Below are 10,216 nucleotides of genomic sequence, written 5' to 3'. Positions count from 1 at the left end.
TCTGACTAGCTCATCTTACGCATTGCACGTCCTTATCATGAAGGTCGCCTGTGTGCCACTGAATAACACTTCCCTGGATCAGTCAGTCAGCACCCTACTTCAGTGTCCAGAGTATAAAAAGTCACTGAGGTCCAAATCTCTGGCCAGCCACTCTCAAGTAGATGAGTGTCAAATATTAATAATTTGGAGTCCATGTTTCAAAACCACCACATGGAGATTTGGGGACAAGTTCCTGAAGGAGAGTACATGGGCTAAGTCTTGAAAGGTAGGAGTAGGAGTGAAGAGAGAGAGCAGAGGAGGAAGGATGTGCCATTCGGGGACCAGCAAGTATAAACACAGGGGACAGGAAATCTCCAGGCTGGGTCAGAGGACTCTACTTACGGCTCAAGAGGGGAAGATATGTGCTGAGAGGTCGGTGGGAGATGAGCAGGAGGGAGAGACAAAGGCCTTCGGGTGCTAAGCTCAGGAGTCTAGACTTCATCCTGAATGGAGAACTAGCAAAGGGTTTTAAGCAGAGGAGTAAGGTGGTCACTGGATTCACTAGGATGGTCTTGGCTGTAAGTGACAAAACACAGGGCCTAAGAGGCTTAAGTGGTGGAAGCTGTTGATTTCCCATAGGGAGGTAATGCTAGGGTTGGTGCAGTACTTTGGCAATGTCATCAAAAACCATGGCCCCTTCTACCTCATGTACTAGCCTCAGTGCCTCTGAAATATCATCCCTCATGCCTGCAAGATGCCTGCTATGGTACCAAGTATCACAGCATTGCACAGCATTGAGGGCAGGAAATAAGGAAACATGTCTAAACAACCAGCTTTTCACCAGGGGCAATTTTTGGTCATCTTAGCTTGGGGAAGCTACTGACATCTAGCAGGTAGAGGCCAGGGATGCTGGCAAACAGGACAAACTCCTACAAAAGAAAATTAACAAAATAGCTACTGTGTCGAGGTTGAAAACCCCTGGTCTAAACTGACTGAGTGCCCTTGGTTTATATGGGGCGGTGGGTCTGCCTCCCTCACTGGACCTGTGGAACTAACAGCCCAAAGATTCAGTTTCACAGTGTCGCTGCTGAGGGACCTGAGCCACTGCCAGATAGGTCAGTGTATTATACAGCTACAACCATATACATTTTCAGATAGTCTGAAATATAAGAAACAAAAATTAAACACCCTGCAAGACAGAAAGAGTTATCAGATGGGGAATGAACATACTTATATATGTACATATATCACATATAAACACAAATACAATATACATATAGTTTTCATTACATTTCATTTGAGAAGGGCATTATTACTGCTCAGACATTGAACTGGTTTGCAGGACACAGCTTTCTCTCTTCTCAATACATCTTTAGTTCCTGGAATTTGTACTCCATTGTTGTAGTCAGTGTAGTGTCTTCTTTCCTTTCGATTTTCCGAAGCAGAATTTTTTGGACTGGCCTTGTTGTGATGGGGGCAGTGATGGTGGGAAGGGAGGAAGAGGCTGACTAGGAAGGCAGGTGCTACCAACATAAAAGAAATTCAGCTTGCCTACAGGCAACCCAGAACCTGAAATACCTCTATTTCCGCTGGAGGGTTCTGGTTTGACCTAATTTTTTCAGAGATATGATGCTGATTTTGTGCTTTTTTTTTTTTTCTTCCTAAACAGCTTCCTTTTCCTGTTTTTCATTTTTTATTTTTTAATCATGGTCCCTGCCATTAGCTTTGTTTTTTGAAAATGAGAATTTGAGCTCCACTGGTTAGGTGTGGGTATAAGTATGCCATGGGCATGTGTGTGGGCTTGCATGTGTGTGGTTGTGTGCCCCTGTGTGTGTATGGTGGGGTGGTTCATATAGATTTCCATATCAACACAACTTAGCTCACAAAGTTCTGGGCTCCCTTAGTGATAAGGATGGGTCTCCTTTTAATCCATCCTCACTACGTAATCAACAGTTGAAAATAATATAATAAAAAAAGTAAACCCACATACTGTGCCTAAAAATCTTCAACAAGTGAATTACCAAAAAATAAAGAGCACCCTTTTCAATAATCCAAGGATCAAACAGGACTCAAGAGGAATTAAAAACAAAACAAAAAAACAATGAATGGGATAAAAATGAAAACACAACATCAAATTTTGTGGGACACAGTTAAAAGCAGCACCAAGAGGGAAATTTTTAGCACTAAGAAAGAGAAAATATCTCACATAAATAATCTAAGCACTTAAGAACCCAGAGAAAGAGACGCAAAATAAACTCAAGTAGAAGGACGGAAAAAACGAAGGGAACTGATAAAATTGCAAACATGAAACCAACAGAGAAATGAAACAAAAAAAGTATGTTCTTTGAAAAGCTCAATAAAAGTGGTATAGAAAGATTAACAACAACAAAAAAATCATGGGGCCGAGGCAGTGGACGGCTGGAAGCGGATTGGCTGCGCTCAGCGGCGAGGCCGCGGAGAGCTGTGGGCTCAAGATGGCGGGCGCCTGAGGAGGCGCCGAAGGAGGCCGCGGGGCACGGTGGGCGCGCTGTGTCATACCTGGCTGCCCAAGCACGCCGTGTTCTTGCGGCTCCAAGAGGGGCGGGAAAACCAGAGCTCAGCTGAAACTGAGAAGCCAGCTTCACTGTTGCCTTCGTCGCCGCCGCTGCCTCCTCAGTCGTTGACGAGAAACCTGCTCTCGGGCCTCGCGGAGAGCTCTTTCTGTGGGACGCGGAAGACTCCTCCTTAGTCGTGCGCCTTCGGGGCCCCAGCGGGCCGGTGAGGAGCCCTCCCTCTCCCAGTACCAGCGATGGCTTTGCATAAACCCACCCCTGTTTGAAATCTATCAAACCTTGTTAAGCCCAGCACAACATCATGTAGCACGTACAGGAATAAAAGGACTTATGATATTAGAATTACCTAAAAGATGGGGAAAGAATTCTGAATTTTTTGGAAAGTCAGCAGTGAATTGTAGCACGACTCCCGTCGCTGAGAGATTTTTTCACCAGTTCAACCTCTCTGACTGTGAAGCACGCTGCCTGGTATCCGAGAGGGTTGCTAGGTCCGCACATTGTGCCGTTATCGTCAGACGACGTCATAAGAATTTACCCTTTGCGTGAGCCCCAGACACCGACTACGGTCATCGTACTTTCAGAAGCAGAAGAGGAAAGTCTCATACTCAACAAAGGAAGGGCCTACACCACATCTCTGGGAGAGACAGCAGTTGCATTTGACTTTGGGCCCTTGTCAGCAGTCCCAGAGCACGTATTTGGATAAAAAGGCAAAGAAGAAGTAGTGGCTTACTCCCTGTACGTCTTCTATGAGAATGAGGAGACTTCCCTTACGTTTGTTAGTCTGCTGCACAGCCCTGGGAGTGTGGGTAAGCGATTGGGCCCGTTGCCCATGCATCCTGCTGCTGAAGATAACTATGGCTATGATGCTTGTGCTGTGCTTTGCTTACCATGTGTCGCCAACGTCCTGGTGATTACTACTGAGTCAGGAATGTTTCATCACTGCGTTGTGCTGGAGGGGGAAGAAGATAATGAGCAAACATCAGAAAAGTCCTGGGATTCCAGGGCTGACCTCATTCCATCACTGTGTGTTTGAGTGTGTTGAGTTGGAGCTTGCTCTGAAACTGGCATCCGGAAAGGATGAGCCCTTTGATTCTGACTTATCTTGTCCGATGAAACTTCATAGAGATCCCAAGTGTCCCTTAAGATACCACTATACTCATGAAGCTGGTGTACATAGTGTTGGGCTACCTTGGATTCATAAACTTCACAAGTTTCTTGGATCAGATGAAGAAGACAAGGACAGTTTACAGGAACTGGCTACAGAACAGAAGTGCTTTGTAGAACACATTCTTTGTAGGAAGCCACTGCCATGCAGTCAGCCAGCTCCTTTTCAAAGATTCTGGATCATCCCTGACATCCTGGGGCCAACAAATGATCTGCATCACCAGTACCTATGAATACCATCCAGCGTCTCCTCCCCTGCTTTGTACCCGAGAGGATGTTGAAATGGCAGAGTCTCCCCTCCGTATTCTGGATTTCTGGATTCAAAGGAATTCCCAGATTCCTTTGAAAAGCATTTGCAGTGTAGTGTTGCAAATCCAGCATTTTAAAAATCATCTGAAAAAGATACGGCTCCTCCTCCCGAAGCATGTCTTCAGCTCATCAGTAGAGCCACCCAGGTGTTCAGAGAATACTACATTCTTAAACAGGACCTGGCAAAGGAGGAGATTCAGCGGAGGGTCAAATTGTTATGTGACCAAAAAAGAAACAATTAGAAGATCTCAATCATTGTCGAGAGGAGAGGAAAAGTCTACGGGAAATGGCTGAGCGCTTAGCTAACAAATATGAGGAAGCCAAGGAAAAACAAGAAGACATCATGAAAAGGATGAAAAAAGTACTTCACAGTTTTCAGTCTCAGCTCCCAGTTCTCTCTGACAATGAGAGAGACATGAAGAAAGAATTATAGCTGATACCTCATCAACTTCGACATTTGGGCAATGCTATCAAATGAGTTACTATGAAAAAAGACTATCAACAATGAAAGATGGAAAAGGTACTGAGTCCTCAAAAGCCCACCATTACTCTCAGCACCTACCAGTGAAAAATGCATTCAGTCCATCCTGAAGGAGAATGGTGAGCACATAAGAGAAATGGTGAAGCAAACTAATGGCATCGAAATCATGTAAACTTCTGATCCACCAAGAACAGACTCACATCTGAGTTAACACACACGAAGGCTTAATCTCACTGTAAAATGAACAAGCAGCACTAATTCATAACGAGGCAGGTGCCTTGTTAGCACAGTAGGTAGCGTGTCAGTCTCTTAATTTATAAAGAGGCCTTCTGGATGAACTTTGGTGTGATTGTGTATCACTTTTTATACTGTTTTATAATTAATTGAATAAATGCTTGTATTTTAAAAAGAGGAAGACAAATTATTGAACACTAATAACAGGAAGGAAACTGGGTATCACTACAGATTCTGTAGACATCAAAGATAATAATCAAATCATATGAACATCTGTAACTTAGATGAAGTGCATGAATTCCTCAAAACAGATGATCACAACACACTCAATATGAAATAAATAACTTGAATAGCCCTTCAAGGAAATTGAAATCACAATTTAAAACCTTTTGAGAAAGAAATTTCCAGATAATTTGACTGGAAGATTCTTTCAAATGTTTAAAAAATTATCACTCATTCTACATAATCTTTTACAGAAAGTAGAAGAAGAGAGAACACTTCACACCTTACTTTGTGAGACCAGTATTACCCTGCTACCAAAACTGGATAAAGATGGTACCAAAAAGTACACAGTATAACCATGGATCAATATCCTTCCCAAATAAAAATAGAAAAACCTTTAATAAATATTAGCAAATAGAATACAGGATTTATTCCAGAGATGCAAGGCTGGTTTGATACTTAAAGTCAATCAATGAAATTCACTGTATTAAAAGGCTAAAGAAGAAAAACCACATAATCATATCAACCAATACAGAAAAATCATTTGACAAAATTCAACAACTATTTATGATAACACTTAAAAAAAAATAAGGGATGTGGGGAACTTCCTCAATTTGATAAAAAAAAAAAAAAACAGTACCTATTAAAAAACCAGCAGCTACTAAAATACTAACATTGAAAGACTGAATGTTTTTCCCTAGGATTGGGAGCAAGGAAAGGGTGTCTGTATTAACTCCTTGTGTTCAATACAGTACCGGAGGCCTTGGGTAGCACAAAAAGGCAAAAGGAAATAAAAGATATGCAGGATGAAAAGACATAAATGAATCTGTCTTTGTTTGCAGCTGACATAATGGTCTAATAACATCCAAAAACAAAACTGAAACGATGTCTAGGATAGTAAGTGAGCTTAGCAAAGCTGCAAGATATAAGATCAACATAAAAATCAATGGCATTTCTATATACTAGCAAGAAACACATGGAAAGCAAAATTAAAGTACAATATTATATTTAAAAGCTCTCTTTCAAAAAAGAAATGCCTGTGCATAAATCACCAAAATGTACAAAATATGTATACTAAAAATTGCAAAATACTGATAAAATTTTTTAAAAAGCTATATAAATGAAGACACATTCATTGGTTGGAAGATTCATCATAGTAAAATTGTCAAATCTCCCTCAAATGATATATGATTATAATGAAATTTCTAGCAAAATCCTCCAAGATTTTTTGCAGGCAGAGTCAGACTTATTCTAAAATTTATGTAATAAGCAAAGGAACTAAAATAACTAAAACATTTTGAAAAAAAGAAAGAAATGGGAGTAATCACCCTACTCTATCTCAGGACTCATTTATGCAGCTGTCATAATTTAGACTGTAGTATTGGTAGAGGGGTGGACATGCAGATTAATGGAAGAGAATGGAAAGCCCAGAAATAGCCCCGCACCAGTGAGGCCATCTGATTTTTGACACAAGTGCAAAATTAATTCACTGGAGGAAGGACAGATTTTCAACAAATGGTGCTAGAACAACTGGATATTTATAGGTCAAAAAAAAAAAAAGAACCTCAATTTAAATTTTGAATTAGTGATCAATTCAAAGAAATAGAGGGAAAAAATAGAATGGATAAAACCAGAGATCACCTCAGGGATACCAAGGGAACATTCATGCAGAGATGGGCACAATAAAGGGCAGAGATTGTATGGACCTAACAGAAGGAAAAAATATTAAGAAGAGGTGGCAAGAATACATAGAAGAACTATACAAAAAAGATCTTCATGACCCAGATAACCACCATGGCGTGATCACTCGCCTAGAGCCAGATATCCTGGAGTGCAAAGTCAAGTGGGCCTTAGGAAGCATCACTACGAACAAAGCTAGTGAAGGTGATGGAATTTCAGTTGAGCTATTTCAAATCCTAAAGGATGATGCTGTGAAAGTGCTGTGCTCAATATGCCAGCAAATTTGCAAAACTCAGCAGTGGCCACAGGACTGGAAAAGGTCAGTTTTCATTCCAGTTCCAAAGAAAGGCAATGCCAAAGAAAGCTCAAACTACTGCACAATTTCACTTATCTCATACACTAGTAAAGTAATGCTCAAAATTCTCCAAGCCAGGCTTCAACAGTACCTGAACCATGAACTTCCAGATGTTCAAGCTGGACTTAGAAAAGGCAGAGGAACCAGAGATCAAATTGCTAACATCCATTGGATCATCGAAAAAGCAAGAGAGTGCCAGAAAAACATCTACTTCTGCTTTATTGACTATGCCAAATCCTTTGACTATGTGGATCACAATAGACTGGAAAATTCTGAAAGAGATGGGAATACTAGACCACCTGACCTGCCTCTTGAGAAACTTGTATGCAGGTCAGAAAGCAACAGTTAGAACCGGACATGGAACAATAGACTGGTTCCAAATAGGGAAAGGAGCATGTCAAGGCTGTATATTGTCACCTTGCTTATTTAACTTCTATGCAGTATACATCATGCGAAATGCCAGGATGGATGAAGCACAAGCTGGACTCAAGAGTGCCGGGAGAAATATCAATAACTTCAGATATGCAGATGACACCACCCTTATGGCAGAAAGCGAAGAACTAAAGAGCCTCTTGATGAAAGTAAAAGAGGAGAGTGAAAAAGCTGGCCTAAAACTTAATATTCAGAAAACTAAGACCATGGCATCTGGTCCCATCACTTCATGGCAAATAGAAGGGGAAACAGTGGAAACAATTAAGAGAGGCTTAATTTTGGGAGGCTCCAAAATCACTGCAGGTGGTGACTGCCATGAAATTAAAAGAAGCTTGCTCCTTGGAAGAAAAGTTATGACCAACCTAGACAGCATATTAAAAAGCAGAGACATTACTGTGCCAACAAAGGTTCCTCTAGTCAAAGCTATGGTTTTTCCAGTAGTCAAGTATGGATGTGAGTTGGATTATAAAGAAAGCTGAGTGCCAAAGAATTGATGCTTTTGAACTGTGGTGTTGGAAAAGACTCTTGAGAGTCCCTCGGACTGCAACCAGGCCATCCTAAAGGAAATCAGTCCTGAATATTCACTGGAAAGACTGATGCTGAAGCTGAAATTCCAATACTTTGGCCTCGTGATTCGAAGAACTGACTCACTGGCAAAGACCCTGTTGCCGGGAAAGATTGAAGGTAGGAGCAGAAGGAGGCAAGAGAGGACAAGATGGTTGGATGGCATCACCAACTGGATGGATATGAGTCTGAGCAAGCTCTGGGAGTTGGTGATGGACATGGAAGCCTAGCGTGCTGCAGTCCACGGGGTTGCAAAGAGTTGGACACGACTGAGTGACTGAACTGAACTGCTTGTTGACAAATTCTTAGAACACCAAAAGCATACATAAAAGACGGAACTAGACTTCACGAAAATGAAAAACCTCTGCCTGCAAATGACACTGGTGAGATACATTACAGACTGAGAGGAACATTTGCAAACCACATAGATGACGAGCACATTGCTGGCCAATGCAGGGAACTGGGGTTCAATCCCCGGGTCAGGAAGATTCCCTGCAGAAGGAAATGGCAACCCACTCCAGTATTCTTGCCTGGAAAATTCCATGGGCAGAGGAGCCTGGTGGGCTACAGTCCATGGGGTCACAGAGTCGGACAGGACTGAGCAACTAAACAAGAATTCATTGCTGTAGGAAATGGGAACTGGCATAGCCATCCTGGAAAAGGGCATGACAGTTTGTTTAAAAAATCAAGCACACATCTGGGAAGCCTGGCATACTGTAGCCCATGGTGTCACAAAGAGTCGGACACAACTGAGCAACTTAACAACAAAAACAAATTTTTAATAGCCCCAAACTGGAGACAATCAAGATGTCCCATAATGGGCGAATGGCTAAATTCCATACCATGGGATACTACTCAGCAAGAAAAAGGAGCAAGCTATGCATAGACTTCAGGGGGGTTATGATTTGTAAAAACAAACAAAAAAAAGCAATCTCAAAATGTCACATACTGAGCAAGTCTATTTCCATGACATTCCTGAAGTGATAAATTCACGGAGATGGAGAGCAGATCAGCAGCTGCCAGTGTTAGGAAGGTTGGGGGCAGTTGTTACTAGAAAGGGTAACGGGGCAGCAGGGGAGGGACATCTCTGTGATGATAGAATTGTTCTGTCTCTTGATGAAGGTGGTGACTAGAGGAATCCACATATGTGATAAAGTGGGACTGTACACACACATTGCACTTCCTAAACCTGAGAGTGAGTGTCTCCTTAAATTTTTCATCTTAGGTTCCTCACCTGGTCCTAACCCTGTTCTCTACACAAAGACTTGGATTATTCATTATACCTCCAAGCTGGTGAAGAGACCAGCTTCCCATCGACTAGTGAAGGGACCAATAAATTGTGGTGCAGACATACAGGTGAATGCTAGTCAGCGATGAAAAGGAACAACTAGGTTACTAGTCCTTGCAACAATATTGTTGAACCTCACAAACATTATGCTGAATGACACTTAAGAGTACACATTCTGAACAAAACTTTGGAAAATCTGGGTAAGAATAAATTTAATTTACAACCAAAAGCAAATAAGTAGTTGCTAGGGTGGGTGATTATCTGGGAAGGTTCTGGGAGTGTCAGGAATGTTTCCTATCTCGGTTGGTGGTGGTTGTGTACTGGTATGTACTTGTGGAGACACCCACTTAACACCCATTTAGCATTTTATTGCATGTAAATGATACCTCAGTGAAGCTGATTTAAGAAACAAAAGAAAAACAAAACCCCCAGCTCTCTCAGAAACATATGAACCCTGTGCTTTGGGGGATAGGCCATCTCTTATTGATGGGCTCCGGGTATAACACAGTCGAGTAGGAAGAGCCTTGTGAGGGGTCAGCACACCTTGATTCTCATCCCAGGTCCAGTAATAACTGGACAATCCAAGGGTCAGTCAGTAAGCTCTCTGAGTCTCATGTGCTGTGAGTACTTCCCAGGGCTGGTGGGAACAGTAGCTACACCAAAATATACCAGGTCACCTGGTGAAGAGCCGCACGTCTATCAGAAAACGTTACCTGTTCCTGGACAGAAGCTGCCCTTTGAATCCAAGTCTGGAATGGCTCAAGGAATATAAGGAGGCTTCAGGAGCAATGAGGCATATGTAAACTAAAGCTGCCAGACATCATTTTTTGCCCATGTATTTGGCCAAATTAGAAAGTCATAATATCAAGGACTAATGAGAAAGAGGAAAGGGAGAACCCTGGAGGCAAAGCTGGTGAGAGAGTAAACTGGTATAGCATTTGGAGGGACAACCTGGG

At 42.0% G+C, this 10,216-nt stretch overlaps 1 pseudogene; it reads left to right on the top strand.

Annotated features, from left to right (window-relative positions):
• Positions 1-545: 545 nt before the first annotated feature.
• LOC138087806 (nuclear pore complex protein Nup88 pseudogene) lies at positions 546-4,665 on the top strand (annotated as a pseudogene).
• Positions 4,666-10,216: the final 5,551 nt, after the last annotated feature.

This window comes from Capricornis sumatraensis, chromosome 10 (assembly GCF_032405125.1).
Source record: "Capricornis sumatraensis isolate serow.1 chromosome 10, serow.2, whole genome shotgun sequence".
Taxonomy (NCBI): Eukaryota; Metazoa; Chordata; class Mammalia; order Artiodactyla; family Bovidae; genus Capricornis; species Capricornis sumatraensis.
The sequence above is the reverse complement of the archived record's forward strand: the minus strand, read 5'-3'. Positions and strand labels throughout refer to the sequence as shown.